General features: G+C 31.3%; 1 long non-coding RNA gene across 1 annotated transcript in view; it reads left to right on the forward strand.

Annotated features, from left to right (window-relative positions):
- LOC111085005 overlaps positions 1 to 10296 on the forward strand; it is a 19571-nt gene that overhangs the window by 8343 nt on the left and 932 nt on the right. The window contains exon 2 of the long non-coding RNA XR_002609869.1: positions 4114 to 4122. This is a non-coding gene — a long non-coding RNA (uncharacterized LOC111085005). The remainder of the gene's footprint in view (positions 1 to 4113; positions 4123 to 10296) is intronic.

Below are 10296 nucleotides of genomic sequence, written 5' to 3' on the forward strand. Positions count from 1 at the left end.
TCACATTATAACGCCCCCACGGCTGAAAGAGCGAACATGTTTGGTGGGACAGGGATTCGAACCCGCGACCCGCAGATTGCGAGTCGAGCCTAACCACCTGGCCATGCCGGGCCACTACAGTTTTTATTCCACCAATTTGGGACCTACTTTTTAAATTTGTATTTAACATATTAAGTTAACAATAATCATAATAATGAATTTCCCTTGTTCTTAATCTTTTTAGAAATAGAACATTTTATTTTGTTTTTTGTAATGAAAAAGACGAGCTGAGTAATTAAAATGGTCGTAGAATCTAAATTAGAACAATAAGATACGCCCTTCGTAGCATATATGACGTGTCATGTTCTAAGCGGACACTCTAATTCAAGATAATTTTGAATCGTAAAACCTAGTTGTTTGAAGTTTCGCCGATTTCACTTTTACAATAAAGCAAAAAAATAATTTGACAATTAGAATTATTCCAGCAATATATCACTCATCGTCACTAGATGGCAGCTGTAGCACATTAAATAATTTCAGCCAGAATAGATACAAATAGCATTACGGTGGCTCGACGACAAGTCTGAGGGTTTATAAAGCTAAAATTCAGGTTTCAATATTCGTGGTGGGCAGAGAACAGATAGCCCATTGTGCAGCTTTATACTTAAAAGCAACAAATAAATAGAAATTTGTATCTAGCCTGATTCTTACAAGTATGTTACAAGTTCAAGCCTACTTTTATATGTGAACGTTTATACATATAAGAAAACCATAATCGCACTGGATATTAGTTTTATCTATTTAAAGATAAAACTTAAAGACTTGTTCTTTCGCAATGCACAATTATTGTAATAGTGAAAATTTTGATATTTATTTTGCCTGTTAGAGAATACTTTAATTATTGTAATGGTAAAAAAAATTGATATTTGTTTTACCTGTTAGAGAATACCTGAATTATTGTGATGGTAAAAAATTTGATATTTGTTTTACCTGTTAGAGAATACTTTAATCATTGTAATGGTAAAAACATTTGATATTTGTTTTACCTGTTAGAGAATACCTGAATTATTGTAATGGTAAAAAAATTGATATTTGTTTTACCTGTTAGAGAATACTTTAATTATTGTAATGGTAAAAACATTTGATATTTGTTTTACCTGTTAGAGAATACCTGAATTATTGTAATGGTAAAAAAAATTATATTTGTTTTACCTGTTAGAAAAGACCTGAATTCCATTAGGAACTGTAGATCATAATCCAGTTTCATGAATATATTAAACACACAAAAACCTTTCGTCGTCATTTTTATGTTCATGAACCGCTTGATAAGTTTTCTTTCTTACTGTTAGAAGTTCCTTATCAGTCCAGTTAGATACGCTACTATTCCGTTTAAGTGAGAGATCTGAACTATGAATCCTAGCATCTATGGTCTGCTACGTGTTGCGCACAAAAAACAATTTTTGCACTTTGGTGCTGTGCGTGGGTTATAAGAGTGACGAACAGATCATACTATTTGATCAGGCTAAAGAAGCCCAAGAGCAGATGTTGAACATTGTTTAATAGTCTGTCAATTCAAAATTGGGTATGGTTATGCGCAAATAATTCCGAAAAAACTATTTGAATTTCCACTTCTCCAGACACTGAATTATTTCAGCGAAAAGTAAAATAATACTTAATTTTCTACTTCTCTAGACACTGAATTCTTTCAGCGAAAAGTAAAATAATACTTAAATTTCCACTTCTCCAGACACTGAATTATTTCAGCGAAAAGTAAAATAATACTTAAATTTCCACTTCTCTAGACACTGAATTCTTTCAGCGAAAAGTAAAATAATACTTAAATTTCCACTTCTCTAGACACTGAATTCTTTTAGCGAAAAGTAAAATAATACTTAAATTTCCACTTCTCCAGACACTGAATTATTTCAGCGAAAAGTAAAATAATACTTAAATTTCCACTTCTCCAGACACTGAATTATTTCAGCGAAAAGTAAAATAATACTTAAATTTCCACTTCTCCAGACACTGAATTATTTCAGCGAAAAGTAAAATAATACTTAAATTTCCACTTCTCTAGACACTGAATTATTCCAGCAAAAAAGTTAATTGGCCACATATTTTCCATTTTTTAATGTATAGCTTTTTAAACTTTAAATGTTGTATGATAAATAGAAAAACTAAGATATTTTCAACTAAACCCCAGGAATATGAACTAAATGCTACTTATACCACAAAACGCGTTATAGAGAATCCAAAAACTAAGAATTATGGGGGAAGTAGATAGGTATGGAGTTTGACTTCCTACTTGACGTAATTATGTCGTGTAAGTGGATATATACTTTTCAATATTATTCAACAATGCTCACAGACGAGATTAAAATTGATCTTTTATTCATATATAATAAATTTGACCCTATGATCGATAATGCAGAAACTTTTTGTTGTCCAATATATAATTACTCATCATTAAACATTTTTAGATACGTGACTGTCCTATCAAAATGAAATTATCAGTTGGTTAGTAACTACATTAACAGATGGCGCTAAATGCTCGTGAAAGAGATTTTAGAATACATGATTATTTTTATTCATTTATTTTTAATAGTTCTGGCATGACTCGCAATGTGTGGGTCGTGGAATCGAAACCCGAAGCCGAACATGCCCGGCCTCTCATCCATGGGGTATTATAATGTGACAGTTAACCCCACTGTTCGTTTATAAAAAAAAAAAAAGTTACCCAAGAGTTGGCGGTGGGTGCTACTGGTTGCTTTCCTTTTAGTTAGAAGCTCAGGTACAGCGACAGCGCTAGATAGCCTTAGAAGCTTTTCCATCAACAATTCAAACAAACTAAATTGGAGAAATAAGCATGTCATTAAATGTTCGAAACGCACAAAACAAAGAATATACAACTATTTACTTAGACTCAATATTTTGTTTAATAAAAACCTTCCTACTACCCAGAAAGCGTTAAATTTTGATTAAAGATAAATTTTTAACTTTAACCTTATTCTAACAGAGCGGATTTCTTGTTTTTCCTTTCATCAAATAGTTAAATACAATAATAGAGTTCATAATTAAGACCCTCTGAATGCGATTAATTAATTATAATGAATACAGTCAAACTGACAATATATATTTAACCTCATAAATTAATATACAGTGGAACTCTAGTCTATTGACTACCCTCGCCGTTAAGAATATTCTTGACCATAATCCCAAACCTATCAATATCTTACAGAAGTTCGGACAGTTTGGGAGATTTAAGTGTAAAATAATCTTTATAAAATATTCAAAATTACTTCAAGCAGTATAAGCGAAATACTAATGAAACCAAGTATAATACATAAATCGAACAAAACCATTAGAATCAGTCAAAACACATTTTTGTACATAAAAATGATTTACACTAAAAATTCACCTTATAAATATTGAAGTATAAGTACGACAACTAATAATTTTACCATCTGATAATTTAACTAACCTAATCACCTCATGCTGTACTACATGTAAGGTTCACCATAGCCAAAGAAATGTGATGCTAACAGTCGCAAGGTATACCGAAATTGTTCAAGTCAGTATTTCCTTATTAACAGATCCCTCACGAGCCAGTGGGGGACATTTTTGTTTAAAAACAAAAAATTAACTACCCAATCCGGTTTTTCTTAATTTGAACTGAAATTTGTTGAATATTTTTAGTGGCTAAAAAGAAGGCATTTCTCGCACTCTTTAAATGCCCGCACTCTTTTAGCGTTGGGGCTGCAAAAAGTGGTTTGAAGTAGTAAGGTGACTGAAATCCGTCAGCGCATCACGAGCTTAACGGCCAAGCACAAGAAGCATGGAGGTCTCCAAATAACACGCAGAGGTATTCAGGAACCGTTTAGAACCACCTTGGTAGATATTGTGCAGCAATCCGAGTACAATATTATGCCTGTAGCTGCTTTCAAAGTGTTCCTGTCTGTTCATCCTACTGCTGACTATCGTGATGCTTCGACCTTCCCTACCGAATCGCAGGTGAAATCGTTCGTATCTCAATTGAAAGGTGATATCAGAAACATAAAAGGTTGGCAATTACGTAATTAATGGTATGATATGTACTGATATCTACTGAATTTTCTTCCAGCGGTTAGACCTTAGTACTAGCTAGTATGGAGACTTGAGGATGCTGTATTTCACTTACAAATTTATCATTTAACAAACGAAAATTTGTCTCGAAAAGATACTTCCAAAACCACCTGCTTTTGGAGTTTCCGAATTGAACTTACTTTTAATATTCAACAAATTGTAGTGTAAAGATACCCCTTAGCTCCTGAGGGATGTGTTAAATTATTAAATTCAAGAGACACGGAATCGGTGATAGCGCATTAACTAGTCATCTGGTTTTTACGTGTTTTATAAGTAACTTATACTCTGTTATTCTTCAGGAGATTAGTTTCATTAACAGTAGTGGTTAAAATATGATATATATTTATTATTTTTATTATTATTATATAAATGCTTTTAATATGAGGCTTATTTTGTATTGCTAGCCTAGTGTATGAATATAAAACTAATTTAAATCTGCTAGGCTGGACGAACGTCGTTAGATATTTTTAGAATTAACACCGAAAATGTTGCGAAGAGCTAGGCGAGGATGAATAACTGCGTTCTAATAACTATATGTATTTACTTTATGACATTAAATACTCCTAATTAAACTAGTATATTAAGCTGGGCTAACCTTTAGATCTTATTTATGTAGATATCTTGCTCTGATCGGAAGGTATTGATAAACAGTAAAAATAAAAGTTCAATCAAGGACTAAAAGTGAAGATGTAATCATGACAGATTTGAACTTGCTACATAATTAAACAAACTTCAAAATACAGTAACAAAAACTCTGTTTAAGGAAAGTGAAACTGGGTTTATTTGTTCTGTCCATAACATTTTGTACTGTTCAACATATTCTAATTTATCTAATGAAATGCGAGGAGTAAAAATTAGAGCTTAATTAACTTCGAATTCTTATATAAGGAAGAAAAAAAATTATAACTTTAAAATCTAAATTCTCTGCTTTGCTAAAAAAATCTTGAAAATGAACATTTGATTAGTGATCCTTAAAGCTAACTCCAAATGTATTGCATTCTTTGTTCTGGTGGATAAGTAAGTTTAATAGTTTCAAGAAAATCTTGAAAATTTGTTAAAGCTATATCATTAATATATCTACAAGAGTGGTTAATGTGCAACGCCTTAGTATAGCTTTCCTTACTAAGATTTGCTATAAACGAAAATTGTATTTAAAATAATACAAATTAACAACATGTGGGCTAAAGTTGCTAACCACAGGTATTCCTTCTATTTTATTAAGAATGTGTTGACTAAATTCTACAAAAACTGTAAAGTAGAAAAAGTTACAACTTGTAAGAGTTCGTTTAATGTGACACAGTGACACGCTTTATAATTAATACTGACACAAACACATTAATGTTTACTAACACAGCATGGATCATAGTGTGAACCAGTGACACGCTTTATAATTAATACTGACACAAACACATTAAGGTTTACTAAACACGGCATGGATCATAGTGTGAAAAAGTGATACGCTTTATAATTAATATTGACACAAAATCATAAACCTTTTCTAACACAGCTTGGATCATAGTGTGAAACAGATACGCTTTATAATTAATACTGACACAAACACATAAATGTTTACTAACACAGCATGGATCATAGTGTGAAAAAGTGATACGCTTTATAATTAATATTGATACAAAATCATAAACCTTTTCTAACACAGCTTGGATCATAGTGTGAAACAGATACGCTTTATAATTAATTCTGACACAAACACACTAATATTCACTAACACAGTATGGATCATAGAGTGAAACGTTTAATAATTAATTATGACACAAAAATATAAATGTTTACTAACACAGCATGGATCATAGTGTGAAACAGATAAGCTTTATAATTAATGCTGACATTAACACGTTAATGTTTACCAACACAGCATGGAGCAGCCTGAATTGTTAAAATATCTCGATATTGCTGTTAATAACTTTGCATCCAATGCTTTAATAGCAGAAAGACTTTAAATTCATTTCCACTGCTGTTCATCCAAGTACTTAGCGTGCCTGGTCTGTGAACCCAAAGGTTCTTAATTTGCGTCTCATTGCCTCAAATATGCGCACCTCACTCTGGGGCCGTAATTGCCTAGAAGTGGCCGCTAAATCCCACTTTTTAGTCAGATGAATGTCGCTCAAGAGTTGGAGGTGGACACTGCTTATCAGCTGCCTTCCACTGGTCTACTAGATCAATTTCGGTATGATTACGCGCAAATAACTTATATATAGATTTAGTGAACTTAAAGTGATACTTTCTTAGTTTTTAGTGTGACTGTAGGTATCTACCTACGTTATTTATTAAAAGAATGGGGAAAAAATTAGTCTTCAGTTAATTTTCTCTACAGAATGAAAGTAGAAGGAATTGCTGTAATTCATACACCCTTGGGCTAGGCGAGGTTTAGTGGTTAGACTTCCAGCTTGAGGATTGAAAAGCCCAAGGTTTGAGACGCACTTTCCTTTAAACTTGCTCCACATTTTCAGTTGAGGAGGGTTTACAGTTGTATCAGCCAATCCCGTTCCTTGGTTAAGAGCATACGTTGCTCTTCAGTTGATAGCGGGAACTGTTGACTGTTTGTCCTGCCTGGTCACCAGTTCTAAATTAAGGATGGCTAAAACCTTAACCCTTACCCGGTCATTTAACCACTGTGTTGTACATATGACGTCATTCATGCTGAAATGGCAAAACTCCTATATTCTCAAGAACATAAATAAGTTTTGTTTTGTTTTTTACGTCATGGAACATGATTTAATGATCACCAATTCTAATTCTAAATAAAGTTTTGTTAACTCCAAACTTTTCAAAATAAAATTATCGATACAATTTTCCCTCTATAGTTTTTCTAACTGTGCCAGTTCGGCAATCACGTGACATCTTCTATGGCAGTTATGTTCTCCCAGTACTATGAAATAATAAATACTATCACCAATCAGAAAATGCTTCTTACGTAAATAGAGAAATAATATACATCAAAACTAAACGAAAATTTAAAAAAAAGCAGCCAAGTTTTAAAAATCTTGTTTAAAATATTTTTTCTGTAAAATTTATCAACGACAATTAAAATAAAGTGAACATAGCACTATATAAGATAGAAACGCTAATAAATTTCAATAAACCAAATAATTCATAACCAAATACTTAATATTTTTCAAGATTGGTTCTCTCATAACTTTAAACAAGTATCTAAACAAAATTTTAAAAATTACACTAGCTAGAATTATATAGAATTAATATTTTTCACAATAGTAATTGAGTCAAATTGAAAATTAAAACTTTACAACGACGAACAACGCATTTGCTGGACAATAAAAATATTTAACTACAAGTGATTACTTACATTACGAGGTAACAATTGCAATTTTAATCAATAACTGTTATATCATTTTATTAAAGTGTTAAATTCTCAGAGCCCGCTAAGAACCAAAGATGCATCGTTACACCCAAGTTTGTATATAAATATTTCAACAAACCAACTTTTGGAATTCTACTACAAACATACTCGTGAATATTTTACTTTTGGAATTCCACTACAAACATACTCGTAAATATTTTACTTTTGGAATTCTACTACAAACATACTCGTGAATATTTTACGTTTGGAATTCCACTACAAACATACTCGTGAATATTTTACTTTTGGAATTCTACTACAAGCATACTCGTGAATATGTTTTTAGTTGTGGCACTTCTAAAAAATAAATATTATATTCGTCACAGCAGTAATATTTTCGTTTTGTTTTTAGTTTCGTAAATTTACGGACGTGTAACTTCGTCCAATCAGCCTTTAGTTATAAAGATACTTTTTAAACGTCAATATGAGACTTTTGGTTGTAAATAATGTTTTTTTAAATATAAAAGTTTATAAAGATTTGTATAAATATTCTTAACCAATCCCAATTTGTAACTTTTCCAGTTCATGATATTATCACAAGTATCACTACCTAGTGGCGAGGTCAATTTTTTCACTTCACACTATTTTTTAAAGCGTAGGTATTCTTCATTAATAACTGCTCTACTCTGTAATGCATTCTTCCTAACTGATAACAGTCATTGTTTTATTATATACAAAATATTTTAACGTACTTCTAGCTCTTAATATAATTAATTCTAAATTCCTTCCTGTAACAAACTGTCGGGACTTAACAATATTAGTTTATATAAGTCCATGTTTTTAGGATATTCAACGCTACTCCATTATTCTGAAATATGGTAGCAAACAGTTTGTTTGTAGCTTAAGAAAAAAGCTACACAATGGTCCATATGTGCTCTGCTCCACCACGGGTATCAAAATCCGGTTTCTGGCGTTGTAAACACGCAGACAATGAAAGGCGGTAGCAAATAGAAGTTACCAACTTACCAAAATAGTTTTAGTTCTATAAATGATCTGTGATACTTCTATATCACGGTTCACTTTATTTTATTTTTTCATTTTTCTATCACTTGTTTTTCTAAAAAAAGGAAGGAATGTAAAGCAGACGATTCATTTTTATTTCTAGTCATTGTTTTGTTCATAGTTCATGTAATTTTCCTTTTATCATTTAGTTCGGCTATATTTTTCCTTGCCTTAACCTGTTTCGTATTTGATATTAGATATTAAACGAGTTTATTAAGAAACTAAAACAAGGTTCCCCTAGCGGTGGCGTATGGATACTAAATTTATCTATGACTATTTAAAACAAATGCTAATATGTTAGACAAGTGATATGTAATCTCGTGGTCTGGCAAGGAAATAAACAGCCACTGTTCTAACAACAATCAAAACCTTCGAGAGCATTTAGATTGTGATGGGTAATATATAGGAAAGGGTTCAGAGGAGGGCTGCTAGCATGATAACAGAGACGGAAGGGTTGTCATACGAAGATGAGTTAAGATCTCTGAACTTGTTTTCTCTTTAAAAAAAGAAGGGAAAAAAAGATGGGTTTGAGACGATCTGATTGAGATGTTTAAGATTGTTAAGGAAATTGATAGTGTTCATTTCCCATCTTTTTTCATATTTAATGTTGAAAACTGTAAGACTAGGGGACACAATTATAAATTTTGATAGGGTAAAAGTCATCTTCAGCTACTACAACTTTGTTTTTCTAACAGAGTAGACGGATTGCCTTCAGATGTGGTAAATGCAGCTAATTTAAGGGGGTTTACAGAAAAGCTTGAGAAATAACGGCTGGTTTTGATTTCTTTAGGGTATAATTCAGTAGGTAGAGTGGCCTAGATGGACCAAAAGATCCTTTGCTGTCCTTTGATGTTATGTTATATATAAGTATTGATTATCAAAGTTATAGGTTGATGCAAATACTCGATTGATTATTATATCTAACTTATGATATTTTTATATTTAATATCATCATTTTGTGTAATCATAGGAATTGGGTTATTTTTTATTATTCTGTTATTTTCTTCTTCTTAATTTTTCATTATTATTATCACATAATACCTGCTCTGATAGAATATTTTGCCATTTTATTTTTCTTTGAATGTATATATATTAAGTTTTTAAAATATTTGTAAAACTTGTATTGTGACTTACCTATCTTACACTGGTAGTTTAATACATTACAAAGTTACAAACATTCTTGGTTCTGTTAACTATTCCTAAAAGTTCTAAGTTACTGAGTTTCTGCTCATTTTTATCTCTGCATTCGTCTTAGAATCTTAAGTTAATCACAGAAGAAACAAACAGTAAGGTTCAATTATACGCATCTTAGCATTTCTAAAACACGAATAATTCAATTTATTTAATTAGGAATTTTCTCAAGAAGTGAAAATTAAGATTAATTATAACTTGAACCTAAGGCTCTGCTTTATCCACTAATGCTACACTTTGAACATATTCAGTTGAATAACTAAATACCAACCTATAACCATCAACTCCAAAGTTTTTTGGAGAGTGAAGATTCAATGTATTTAATTTACTAAATGGAAACATACAGCCAGCAGTTATAACATTTACTAAAACATGATAATTTTATGTGTTTAATTTATCGCAGAGAATCGTACAGCCAGCAGTTCTAAGATAAGGATTCGATAACCATATTAGTGTTCAATAATAAGGGTTAAATGTTTACATGAAATACTTAACTTGCCTAGATATTTTTAATAATGTTTTCTAAAGATTAATAGAAGATTTTACAGGATAACGTTCATTTGTGAATAAGTAACTTTGAAGAACAACTTTTGTCCTCACTTATATATATATACATATATGTATAT

This window comes from Limulus polyphemus, unplaced genomic scaffold (assembly GCF_000517525.1).
Source record: "Limulus polyphemus unplaced genomic scaffold, Limulus_polyphemus-2.1.2 Scaffold199, whole genome shotgun sequence".
NCBI lineage: Eukaryota > Metazoa > Arthropoda > Merostomata > Xiphosura > Limulidae > Limulus > Limulus polyphemus.